Source organism: Cervus elaphus, chromosome 26 (assembly GCF_910594005.1).
Source record: "Cervus elaphus chromosome 26, mCerEla1.1, whole genome shotgun sequence".
Taxonomy (NCBI): Eukaryota; Metazoa; Chordata; class Mammalia; order Artiodactyla; family Cervidae; genus Cervus; species Cervus elaphus.
In genome coordinates, this window is record NC_057840.1 from 29,919,935 (window position 1) to 29,933,117 (window position 13,183).

At 36.2% G+C, this 13,183-nt stretch overlaps 1 protein-coding gene across 2 annotated transcripts in view; it reads left to right on the forward strand.

Annotated features, from left to right (window-relative positions):
• GRM1 (glutamate metabotropic receptor 1) overlaps positions 1-13,183 on the forward strand; it is a 407,028-nt gene that overhangs the window by 275,376 nt on the left and 118,469 nt on the right. The window lies entirely within an intron of this gene.

The following is a 13,183-nucleotide window of genomic DNA, read 5'->3' on the forward strand; positions in this document are numbered from 1 at the left end:
AGACTTTTAGAGATGGTAGAATGGAGTGAATGATTTAACATGTGGGTTGATGTGAAGTTTTATTAATATGTACCAGAGGGCAGACTGTGTTAGACAGAATAATGGCCCCCTAATAACACCTACATCTAAATCTCCTGAACCTGTGAGTACATTATGTCACATGGCAAAGGGTAATTAATATTTCACATGGAATTAAAGTTGCTAATCAGATGAATTTAAGATCAGATTTTTGCCTTAAATAACTTTCTCTAATATTAAAATTATATTACATCATTTCTTTATTTACATTTATCTGGTATGCTGTTGCACATCTTTTTATTTTCAATTTTTTAAAAAAAAATTATTTTAGGTGAATCTGTGTGATTTAGCATAATTTTAATTCTTTCTTTGGAATTCAGTTTAATATATTATTTTTATTATAATCAGTGGGTTAAGTCAATATTCCTTTAATTGAAATGAAAAATATATTTAGTCCAATTTCTGCCATGTTATTATGTTGTCATTTTATACTTTTTAAATCTTCTCACTGGGTGTTTGCTTTGCTTTGATTTTTTTGGTGTGGGTGTGTGTATGTGGGTGTGCGTGTGCAGTTCTTCTGGTATTTAGGAAAGTTTCCATCATTATTTTAGGAGTTGATTTTGTGTTTTATTTCTAAAGTTTAATTATTTTTTCAAGTATGACCTATATATAAAAGAACATATGAGATGTGCACAGCTCAGTAAATTTTTACAAAGTGGAAACACTCATTTAATTATTACCAAGTTGAGGAAATTGAATGTCCCTAGCACCTACAAAGTCCCCTTATACCCTCTCCAATACCACACTTCTAAAGATAACTATGATTCTGACTTTTAAGACCATAGATCATTTTTGATTATTTGGAACCGTATATAATCTGAATTATATATATTATATATATTTTGTGTTCTTTTGTTCAGTGTTATGTTTATGAGATTCATCTGTGTTATTGCACATAGAATAGTTGGCTTATTCCCATTGCTCTGTGGGATTCACTTGTACAACTATAGTAGCATTTATCTCCTTTACTTTTGATGGACATTTAGGATGATTATAGCTCTTGACTCTTAGAGACACTTTATTGAGAACATTCTTGTTCCTTTTTTATGATTCACATATGTATACACTTCAGTTGAGTGTGTAACTGTAAGTAAATTCTTTTGCATAGTTTACAAATATATTCAGGTATAAGGTTTTATGTGTAATATCCTGATAGCTTTCATCAATAAAAGTAATTTTTCTCAATTCCATTTTCTGTTTATGTGTGCATTTTAAATCTTGAACAAATATTAAGCTTTATGCAATAAATTTTTCAACATCTATTTAGATAATAATATGAATTTTCTCCTTATATCTGTTATTATAGTGCATTATACTGATTACTTTTCAAAACTTAAGCCATCTCTAATAAATCAGATAACCAAGATGCAATGAAAAAAATACTTAGAAACATACAAGCTGCTGGAATTGACTCAAAAAGAAATATAAAATCTGAATAAACCTATAGTAAGTATAGAAATTAAATCAATGGTCAAAACGTCCCAACAAAGAAAAGTCTGGGACAGCATGGCTTAACTTATGAATTCTACCAATCCTTTAAAAAAGAATTAACACCAAATCCTTCTCAAAACTCTTCTGAACTTGAGTGGGTTCCTAACATTCTCTGAGGCCAGAATGAGCATGATGTGAATTTAGTTTCAGTTACTGATGTGCTTTCCCTTCATGAATCACAGGCTTGTTATGACCAAGGGGCTTGTGTAACTCAATGGAGCTATGAGCCATGCCATGCGGGGCCAGCCAACCAGCCAATGGATAGGTCATCATGAAGAGTTCTGACAAGATGTGGTCCACTGGAGAAGGAAATGACAACCCACTCCAGTATTCTCACCTGGAGAGCCCCAGGGACAGTATGAAAAGGCAAAAATATATGATGCAGGAAGAGAGCCCCCCAGGTCAGAAGGTGTCCTATATGTTACTGGGGAAGAGGGGAGGGCAATTACTAATAGCTCCAGTGAGAATGAAGTGGCTGGGCCAAAGCAGAAATGACGCTCAACTGTGGTCGTGTCTAGTGTTAAAAGTGAAGTCTGACACTGTATTCATAGGTAGGACTGTTGCTGAAGTTGAAGCTCCAATACTTTGGCCACCTGATGCCAACAGCTGACTCAATGGAAAAGACTCTGATGCTGGGAAAGATTGAAGGCAAAAGGAGAAGGGCATGGTAGAGAATGAGATGGTTACATGGCATCACCAACTCAGTGGACATAAATCTGAGCAAACTCTGGGAGATGATGGAGGGCAGAGGAGACTGGCATGCTCTGTACACGATGTGCTCTGTACATGGGGTCGCAGAGAGTTGGACGTGACTGAACAACAGCAGCACTGATGTATTTGGAATTAGTGCCATCACTTGGTTTTATGCTTGCTATTTGCCCTACCTTTCCAATCTTCTCCCTAGATCCCACTTTTCTGCCTTCTATTAGATTGCTTAGGAGTTGATTTTTTTGAAAGATTATTGAATCCTGTAGTGCCATCCTTCCCAGGTGGCACTAGTGGTAAAGAATCTGCCTGCCAGTGCAAGAGATGTAAGAGACGCTCTTTCCATCCCTGGGTCAGGAAGATCCCCTGGAGGAGGTCATGGCAACCCACTCCAGTATCCTTGCCTGGAGAATCCCATGGACAGAGGAGCCTTGGAGGGCTATGGTCCACAGGGCCACAAAGAGTCGGACACAAGTGAAACATCTTAGCATTCATGCAATCTTGTTTCTGCCATTTTCCTCAGAATAGAATCTTTGACTCTTTTGCTTTCAACCATTTTATGTCATCATGCTTTTAGAATTTCTAATAGCATAAAGATCGGTTTTTAAATGTAGTTTTAGAATAACTGTCTTTTAAAAGGAAAATTTCATGTATATTTGATGTAAATTTAGTATTCTTGGGATGTGTATGTGTGTGTGTATGTATGTATATGTGTGTTATGAGCTGATTTCGGTAGGTTTATTTTTTTGATGAGGATTCAGAGTTCCCTAGGTTTTGAAAGGATCTTTAAATATTGACTTCCCATGGCATTCCATTTGGAGTCTAGGGGTTTTAAATAATCCTGGGCAGTTTTTATGATGATTTCTGTGCTTGTGGCTCCTGTACCATACAGGCTGTGTAAATTTAGACATCACACATGTGCACTGTGACTTTTCCCTGTGTGTCTTCAATCATAGGCCCTGGACTGATCTGAAGCCTCCTCAGTCTCGTGTGCAAAACTTTCAGTCCCTCTGTGGGATTTTGCAGCCCATCAAAGCTAAGCTCCTAGCTTCGTGCTAGGGTGTCAGCTTCAAACTCTGACTTGCATGGTTCAGGAAACAATCGTTCACATCACCAAATGGATGTTGGAAACCACTTTCAGTTCCCTCATTTACAGAGGCCAAATCCTTATGGTCTGCTCATTATCGCATGTGTATCATTCAGCTTTGATTCTTCTCATCATTTCTAGCGCCTGAGAATTACTTTTTGCTTTTCGGTTTCATTTTATTCTGTATTTCTAGATAATTGCAGTCAGATGAATATCTGTATCAAATTAGTTGACCACATTGTATGGGGTTTTAGCAATTAAATTAAAAAAAATCTACTTTAATGATAAAAAATGTGTGTCATAGTTTGAAAAAACTCGGGTCAATTAGCAAGTCATATAGCTATTGATTCAAGTTTGGTAAGAACATTCTTTCCTTCACATTGTAGAATCTAGAAACTTGAGATTAAGATAATTTGCACTGGTCTGTTAAAAGAATTCATTACTGAGGTTGCTAAACCATTGGACTTGCTTCTGAAAAGCCACAAATTGACGTGCTCTGACCTTTTGTTAAAGTAAGAAAAATAGATCATTTTTTTAAAAGGACCTGCGAAAGATCCTGACAACATGGGTTGTCAGCTCAGACTCCGTGAAAGCGGCACTGGAAAACTAGCCCTCTATATGTACTGCTCACTTCCCCAACAATGTGGATTTCTTGTGTTCATTTCTTAGTCCTTCTTTCTCCCTTCCTTCCTCTCTTTTTTTGTTCTTTCTTTCCTTCCACAGATATTTACTGAGGACACAAAGCTACATTACCTGTAGCACTGAAAATTATTCTTGTTGCCTGAGGTGTCTCATCTGGGAATTTCATTCTAATCGTCCCATGACCCTGCACCTCAAGAAACCGCCTATCCAAAAACAATTGCTGAGAGTAACCCAAGATCTTCATAACTCATTCATTCTTTACTTCCGCATTATAAACCTCTCACTCGTTATTATTTATTACACTTATTTCTCTGTCTCCATGTATACTCATGTGCCCTTTCCCATGTGATATTACATCAAATGTGATTAGAGTATTCATTACCTTCCATCAGGGAATATTTCTTTTTTCTTTCCTCCACAGAAATGCGCATAGCTCTTGTATCAGCCCATAGTTCCTAAGCAGACAGCTTCACACAACCCCAGGATGGCATTAGGAACAGAGGCCACTATAAATAAATGGTAAGGAAAATTTTAGTGATGCAAGGGAACCTGTTGGATAAGCTGACTCTTAACTCCAGTGAAGTAAGAAGCCAGTGTTCCAGATTCCATTCAAATCTTGCAGAATTGAATTTACAAATGGCTCTGCTCGGACCCAGTCCCCTGGAATCCTATTGCCAATAGCTTGCTGTATCAAAGGCGGTTTTGGAACCATATTGAGATTCCACAGGACATGACTAAGATTTTTCTGGAAGCACTTGGGATAGCTCTATGGTTTGAACAATGATGTAGTTTTAGGCTCACAGTTACAGAAAAAGACAATGTGCTAGATGAGATACAAATAGCAACTACAACTTGCTCTAAATCCCTGATTTCTCTAGTTTTGCTCTCAGGAGTCACTCATCAGCCTAGGTAATCAAAATGAGACCACTTTCATATCAACTTTATTTCCTAATAAGGACTTAAGAAAACTGAAAATATGTAAAACTTTATGATAGCTTAGAGAGTAGCAAATATATGTTCTTGCTGTTTAGTTGCTAAATCATGTCCGACTCTTTGAGACCCCATGGACTGCAGCACAGGCTTCCCTGTCCTTCACTGTCTCCCGGAGTTTGCTCAGGTTCATGTCCATTGAGGCAGTGATGCTATCCAACCATCTCATCCTCTGCTTCCCTCTTCTCCTATATAGCAAGTATATAATACACTGAAGAACAAAAAATATCTATTCATGTCTCTTCTGATCTGATAAATGGAAAGATTTCGAGCCTACATTTTCTGTGGCGAGTGGGTGGCATTCAGCCCCAGATGCTTGCTCCTACCTCAGGACCTTTGTGCCAACTACCTAAAGCCTTCTTCCCTCCGAGCTTCACACAGCTCAGATAAAGGTTATCTCTTCAGAGGTGTTTCCTTGGCCACCCAATGCTTTCTCTGGCTACCCAAAGTAAAATGGGGGCCGCTTCATTCATATCATGTGATTCTTCAAAAATTCTCTGCCTAAACTGCATCACCACAGGATAATTTTTGTTATTCTTTGTCATTTGAGTATCTTTTTTCTCCCTCACTCCACAATGAATTTATATGCCTAGTAATATTTATAAGTACTATAAATTCTGATAAATTTATAATATAAATTCAGATATTATAAATTTTGTCTTGTTGAATACAGGATACTTCTTATTTCTAGAAATATTCTTGCTGTAGTTCTTGGAGGAGGTGAAGTCATTTAGAAATAGTCTGGGGGATGGGAATGGTTGTGAGGGGTTTTTGGACCTTGCTTCTAAGCTTTGGTAAATGAGACCAGAATAACATTTAGTCTACAGCAAATTTTCTGTTAACTACTGAGGCGAGAACTTTCTTAGAACTTTAGGCAACTCCATGTGAACCATGATGTGTCCCATTCTAGCTACTGAGAATAGTTACTATTCCCAACTCTGTTGTGACCTCCAGCACCATTCCCTCAACTCCTTTCGGTTGTTTCTTTGGCCTTAGGTGATTCTAAGGGGGCTTTCTAATCACCTGCACGGGCTTTCTAATATCCAACAGAATGCTTTTGGGAAAAGCATTGCAGAGTGTTCCATCCCAGCAACTCTCCCTTCTTAATACTTTGCTCTGTGAACTCTGGTTCCCCTGACTCCCAGCTCTTTCCACTCAACTCAGTGACTCCACTGGACTGTGTGAGTCTGTTCCTTCCCCGCTGCCCCATCTCCTTCTGTGGTTTGGACACCTCTAGGCAGTAAGACCAAACAATTGTAGGGCTCATCTCATTTGGTGTTCACTTTCCAGAGACCACTGTCCTCCATAATCCAATGTAAAATGTCTTGAGAGCCATTGATTTATATATTTGGTCCAATGTTTTGGTTTTTTCAGACATAAGAGTAGATTTGCTACTTGTTACTCCAGTGTGGCCAGAAGTAGGAGCCCCACATATGAATTTTAATTTAAATTTAATTTGAAGAATAAGAACATTTCTGGTTTTATTAATTAATGTGCTCTCAGGATATGATAGTGCTTGACACTAAGTAGGATATCAGCAAATATTTATTAAATGAAATAATGCAACTGATTTGAATCAGCTATCAAAAGATCTGAATTTATTTTTCAATGAATCAAAATGTACTCTAAATGAATTACTGTACATCGAATATAAAATTGAAAGTACTCTGTAAATATATACTATCTTTGTTTTAATTTTCTTGTATTATTAGAATGATTTACTAAATTATAGACATAACTCAACTTATTACTGTATCATTAAGAACTTGAAGCTGAGGGACCTAAAGCATTCACAGATACATGTCTGATTATAGTGTAAAAGCTGCAAATATACTGCTCAAATTCAAATAATTGCAAATATAAACTATAAATCTGTTTTAAAATTCATAGTATTTATTAAAAGTATTTTGGTCTGTCCTGGGGATGTTTTATACTTTTTGATGCTTCTTAGCATGTGATTATCTATTCTTGAGAAAGAAAAAGTAAAGTGATTCAAATATATAAACCATGTAACCATAACTTTCATAAAAAATGACTTTTTATTTAAAAATAATAGCATTTAATTTCAATTATGGATATTTTATAACTCAACAATAATTATTTAAATAACCTTTAGCTCATCTAACAGGTCAGAAATTCACAACTAATCCTGAATTTCAGAGAAAATGTAACACATATTGTAGTTAGTGGTATGCTGGTAGTTTAACAACTGACTTCCCTGTTGGCTCAGATGGTTAAGAATCTGCCTGCAGTGCAGGAAACGCAGGTTTGATCCTGGGTTGGGAAGATCCAGGATGACAACACACTCCAGTATTCTTACCTAGAGAATTCCATGAACATAGGAGCCTGACAGGCTACAGTGCACGGGTTTGCAAAGAGTCGGACACGACTAAGTGACTAACCCTTCCACTTTCTTCTCTTAAAAAAAAAAAAAAATGAAACAAAGTCGAACAATAAAGTCTTGATTTGTAGTGGTTGCCCATTGTTATGGGTTAAATTGTGCCTTCTTAAAAGATTTGTTGAATAGGTTGAATACTAATCCAGGAAGCATGGCTACAGGGGACCATGGTTTCAGACTTCTAGCTTCCAGAACTCTGAGAGAATATATTTCTGTTGTTTTAAGCCACTTAGTTTATGGTACTTGCTTATGAAATCTGATATATACATGAAGTAATTAATTTCATTATGGCCAATTTCAACCTACTGACATGAAATCATTTAGTGCATATCTAGGAAAAGATGTTGACAATGGGTTCCTGCCAGCTGGTATGAGTAGCCTCTAGCATACCACTGATCATAGCATTTTCTATGGATTCTTGAATATAAATTAGTTCACAGAGTCTTTATCCATTAATTTATTTAACAAATGTACAATGAGCACTACTATGAACCAAGAACTAGTTTAAAATCTGAAATTATATTGATATAAGTGAACAGAAAAGATGAAAAACATCTCTGCCTATGTGGCGCTTCCATTTTACTGGAAGGACATAGAAAATATATTTATATGGTATGTCAGATAGTGATATTTTAAGGAGAAAGGGGGACTAGAAAAGAGGAATTGAGAGAAAGATCCCAACTTTAAATAGGGAAAGACCTCTATGAGAATGTGATATATGAGCAGACTTGAAAAAAGTGAAAGAGAAAGCTATGCAAATATTCAAGTTATGAGAATTCCAGAATTCCAGGCAGAAAAAAAAAGCTGGTGCAAAGATCCGAAGGCCAGGGTATATCTCTGGCTCACTGAAGAACAGCAAGGTGGCCAGGGTGGCTAGAGTAGAATAAAAGGTAGACTTGTGGAAATGAGAAAGTTTAACAGGGTTCAGAATAAGCAGGGTTTTTTAAGGTACTCTTTAAAAGGTTTGGGGTGAGATGAAAAGGCACTGGTTTGCTGTAAGCAGAGGAGTGACAGAGTCTGGTTTATGCTCTAATCAGAATCAGTCTGCCTCCTTATTGCATTCTTTTTCTAAATCTCTTGCCTCACTTCAGTTGGTTCTTAACAATTATCTGGGAAACTGAAGCCTCTCACTCAAACAGCATAAGAGCTTGAAAAAAGAAAGATTCAGCAGCAATAACACTGCCAGAGATTTAAAACAGGGAGCAAAGAATTGTCGTTTCATTCTGTAGAATTTTACAAGCTTCCCAACAAAATGAAAAGACTCTACTGATAGTCATGGCTTCATTTACCATAAGCATTGAGATGGAGTTTCTGAGGTGTCTTTTATTGGAACTGTTGTAATAGCAAAGTCTTTCTATAACAATTTCCAAAGCATAAAGGATAGAGAAATCTTCTAGAACAGTGCCTCTCAAACTCTCTTCCTTTTTTGTAAGCCCCAATCTAGTATGGATTGTACTTTGATAAAATATAAAAAAGATAAATTGCTAAGAAATTAAATACAGCATAAAGACACACAAATACAAGCCCAAAGTTATATTATTAGATTCAACAGGCATAAAATCTCGTGTCAGTAAATATAATAAAATAAAGGAGAAAAGAAAGAATTACAAAAAAAAAATTTGTTATTCATCGAAAGTTTGTGCCCAGATGACTAGTAGAGAAAATTACTATTATACTTGTAACTTTTAATATTCTATAATTATAAATAAACTTGAAGTTGTAAGCAAAGTAGAGACTCTGTATGTTAAGTGCTTATGTGGACATTTTGAACAAAACCCATGCATATCAACATTTAAAAACTTTTAATGGTAAATGAGTTTATTAAATTATCTAATCTCAGTTGGATGAACAAAGATGCTTCCATAAGATTATGCATGTATAAACTACTTCTTTATTTTGTTTTTCTAAAATTCCTTGTAGAATAACCAGCCTCACAAAAGTCTATTGATGAAAATAGAACAAGAGATTTTATAGAAATTTCAGCAAGTTTTGGATATTTATTTTAAATTTTGGAATCAAGTGAAGTGAATGATGATATATTTTTAAAGGTCATTCTTAATTCTTTATCAGTAACCAGTTCCAATAATTTATTCCATAATTTTTGGTTCAACTTAAATTATCTTTTGTTGAAATATGTGAATTCTGGATACATTAATTTCTTGCATGAAGATTTTAAAATAAATGGTAACTTTAGTATTATTCCATCTGCTACGGACTGAATTGAATATCTGCAAATTCATCTCTTAGAGCCCTAACCTCTGATGTGACTGTATTTGGACATATGGCCTTTAGGAATTTAAATAAGGTTAAATAAGGTCATAAGAGTGCAGCCCTGATCCAATAGGATTAGTGTCCTTGTTAGAAAAAGCACCGGAGAGTTTGTTCCCTCTCACTGTGTCTCTGTTTATGCCAAGGAAAGTTCATGTGATTACATAGTCAGCAAGCCAGGAAGAGGGCTCTCAGCAAAGCTGAATCCATTGGAACCTTGATCTTGGACTTCTGAACTGTGAGAAAATTAATTTCTGTTGTTTAAGCCACCAGTCTCCAGCTATGATATTTTGTTAGGTAGTCCAAGGAGAATAAAGGAATCAAATTCATAGTGTTTGCTGACAACACTTTGCAGATGATAATATCAAGATCATTTTTTTACTTATTGACCATTATTTTAAAGTTAAAACTGTGATACAATGCAGGAAACCCAAGTTCGATCCCTGGGTCAGAAAAATCCCCTGGAGAAGGAAATGGAAACCCACTCCAGTATTCTTGCCTGGGGAATTCCATGGACAGAGGGGCCTGGTGGGCTACAGTCCATGGGGTTGCAAAGAGTCAGACACAGCTGAGCAGCTAACATAGCAATCTACAAAAAAACCTGTTCTTTGCAGTTTCTAACTTTTTTTTTTTTTCAGTTTCTAACTTTTAATTTTGCTCTTTAATCTTAGTGTACCTTTGGAAAAGTAATTGAATTATTGCTTTTCATACAAATATAAAGGTTATTAAGTATATCCAAAGTATCAGTCAATACAGCAAGTCAGACTTTCCTATTAATATGTTTAAATGTCAGAGCAAACTTTATTTCTTATCCTGAAGAAACAAAGTGCTTATTTTGCAGTTTAGACACTCCTGACACAATTTCTTTCTTCAATACCAGAAATAACTGTTTATGGTCAGATTCCATATTATCATAACTGGCTGTGTGGGGAAAAACATAAAAAAGAATCTCCAATTTGTAGTATTTACTGGTTTACTTCATGGGAAATAGATGGGGAAACAGTGGAAACAGTGTCAGACTTTATTTTGGGGGGCTCCAAAATCACTGCAGATGGTGATTGCAGCCATGAAATTAAAAGACGCCTGCTCCTTGGAAGGAAAGTTATGACCAACCTGGATAGCATATTTAAAAGCAGAGACATTACTTTGCCAACAAGGGTCCGTCTGGTCAAGGCTATGGTTTTTCCAGTGGTCATGTATGAATGTGAGAGTTGGACTGTGAAGAAAGCTGAGCGCCAAAGAGTTGATGCTTTTGAACTGTGGTGTTGGAGAAGACTCTTGAGAGTCCTTTGGACTGCAAGGAGATCCAACCAGTCCATCCTAAAGGAGATCAGTCCTGGGTGTTCATTGGAGGGACTGATGCTGAAGCTGAAACTCCAGTACTTTGGCCACCTCATGTGAAGAGTTGACTCATTGGAAAAGACCCTGATGCTGGGAGGGATTGGGGGCAGGAGGAGAAGGGGACAACAGAGGATGAGATGGCTGGATGGCATCACCGACTCGATGGACATGAGTTTGAGTAAACTATGGGAGTTGGTGTTGGACAGGGAGGCCTGGCATGCTGTGATTCATGGGGTCGCAAAGAGCCAGAGACGACTGAGCGACTGAACTGAACTGAACTGAACTGAACTGGTTTACTTGAAGTGTGTATCACCATTGTTGATAATTTTAGTCTATGAAGACAGTTTTCAGAAGAGAAATGCTAATAGTCAGTTCTGAGAAGCCAATATAGGGTCTTACGTAACTCAAAATTTATGCTATGTCACTAGCGTTGTTTACTTCAGCTGACTTTTTTTTTTAAATCAAGACTTTCTCAATGAGGGAAGCATTGCACTGATTTGCATTCTCTCACAAGGGACATAACTTAGGTAAGTACTTCCAAATGTTTTCCTGATGCTGACAGTTGCAACATCAGAACATACCTTTATATAAAGCAGAAACTGTCAACCACATTTGTGGATAAAACAATTCTTCATAATTTTATAAAATTTAGAGCTACTTGTACTTCTCAGCCATAAAGCTGAAAGAGAATTTAAATCAGAGCAGAGATTTATTTCTTCTAATTTTTATCATTTTCAAACCACACATATACTAAAAGAACTGCCACAAAAAACAATATTTGCACATTCATCAACTTACAGTGAAAGAATGCTTTGCCAGTTTTATTTATTCAGGGAGTTAGTTTTCCACATCATTAGGCAGTTTGGGAAATCATCAAGCTATGATGGTATCAGAAAGTAGACCTTGAATTACCTTCTTTACCAGAATCATTGAACATTTCTAAGCAAATGCAGTCATTCACTAATGTCTTATCAACTATATATGTATTTAATTTTTAGTAATTGCAAATGCCATTTCATATAAAACCCATGAAACACTAATATTTATGCATGGAATATTGAATATATGCTTTTATCAGATTTTGAATTCAATGCCTTGTTTTTCAAATGATTCTTATGGTTTTAAATTTTAATCTTTTATGTTTTGTGTATACAACAGTATACATGGATAAGACATTGCAAGATCCCCAGTGGAATACCTGAAACTGCAAATAATACTGATTCATATATATACTATAATTTTTCTATACACGCATACTATGATAAAGTTTAATTTCTAGATTATGCACATCAAGAGATTAATAACAACAACAAATAATAAAATAGAATAATTATCCATTCGTCTGCTGATGGGCATCTAGGTTGCTTCCATGTCCTGGCTATTATAAACAGTGCTGCGATGAACATTGGTGTGCACGTGTCTCTTTCAGATCTGGTTTCCTCAGTGTGTATGCCCAGAAGTGGGATTGCTGGGTCATATGGCAGTTCTATTTCCAGTTTTTTAAGAAATCTCCACACTGTTCTCCATAGCGGCTGTACTAGTTTGCATTCCCACCAACAGTGTAAGAGGGTTCCCTTTTCTCCACACCCTCTCCAGCATTTATTGCTTGCAGACTTTTGGATAGCAGCCATCCTGACTGGCGCAGAGACATTAAAAAAAATAGAATAATTAAAACAATATTCTGTAATAAAAGTTGTGTAAACTGGTTTCTTTCAAAATATCTTATTGTACAAATTTAATGCCTTTTCCATCTTCACTAAACACTTGTCATACACTGTGGTTGTCACTTTTTCAGTTTGAGGTACAGTAGCTAAATTAGCACAAGTTTCTTTTTCCTTCTTCACAATTTCATGGAAAGAAGATATGTTTTTACTTTAGATCTTAGCAACTTCACCATACAGTTTTTTTCTTTCCTTATTAAGTTGAGAACTTTCATCTTTTCACTTAAAAGAAGCATTTTATGCCTTCTCTTTGGTATATCTTGATTGCCAATATCACCACTCTTGGACTTTGGGGCCATTATTATTAATAAGTAAAATAAGGGTCACTTGAACACAAGTAATATCTCAGTAGTCAATCTGACAACTGAGATAAGATGGCTACTAAGTGACTAACAGGTAGGATATCCTGGAAAAAGGGTATTCACACCTTCGGCTCAATGAAGCAGGACCTCCAGAGATTTC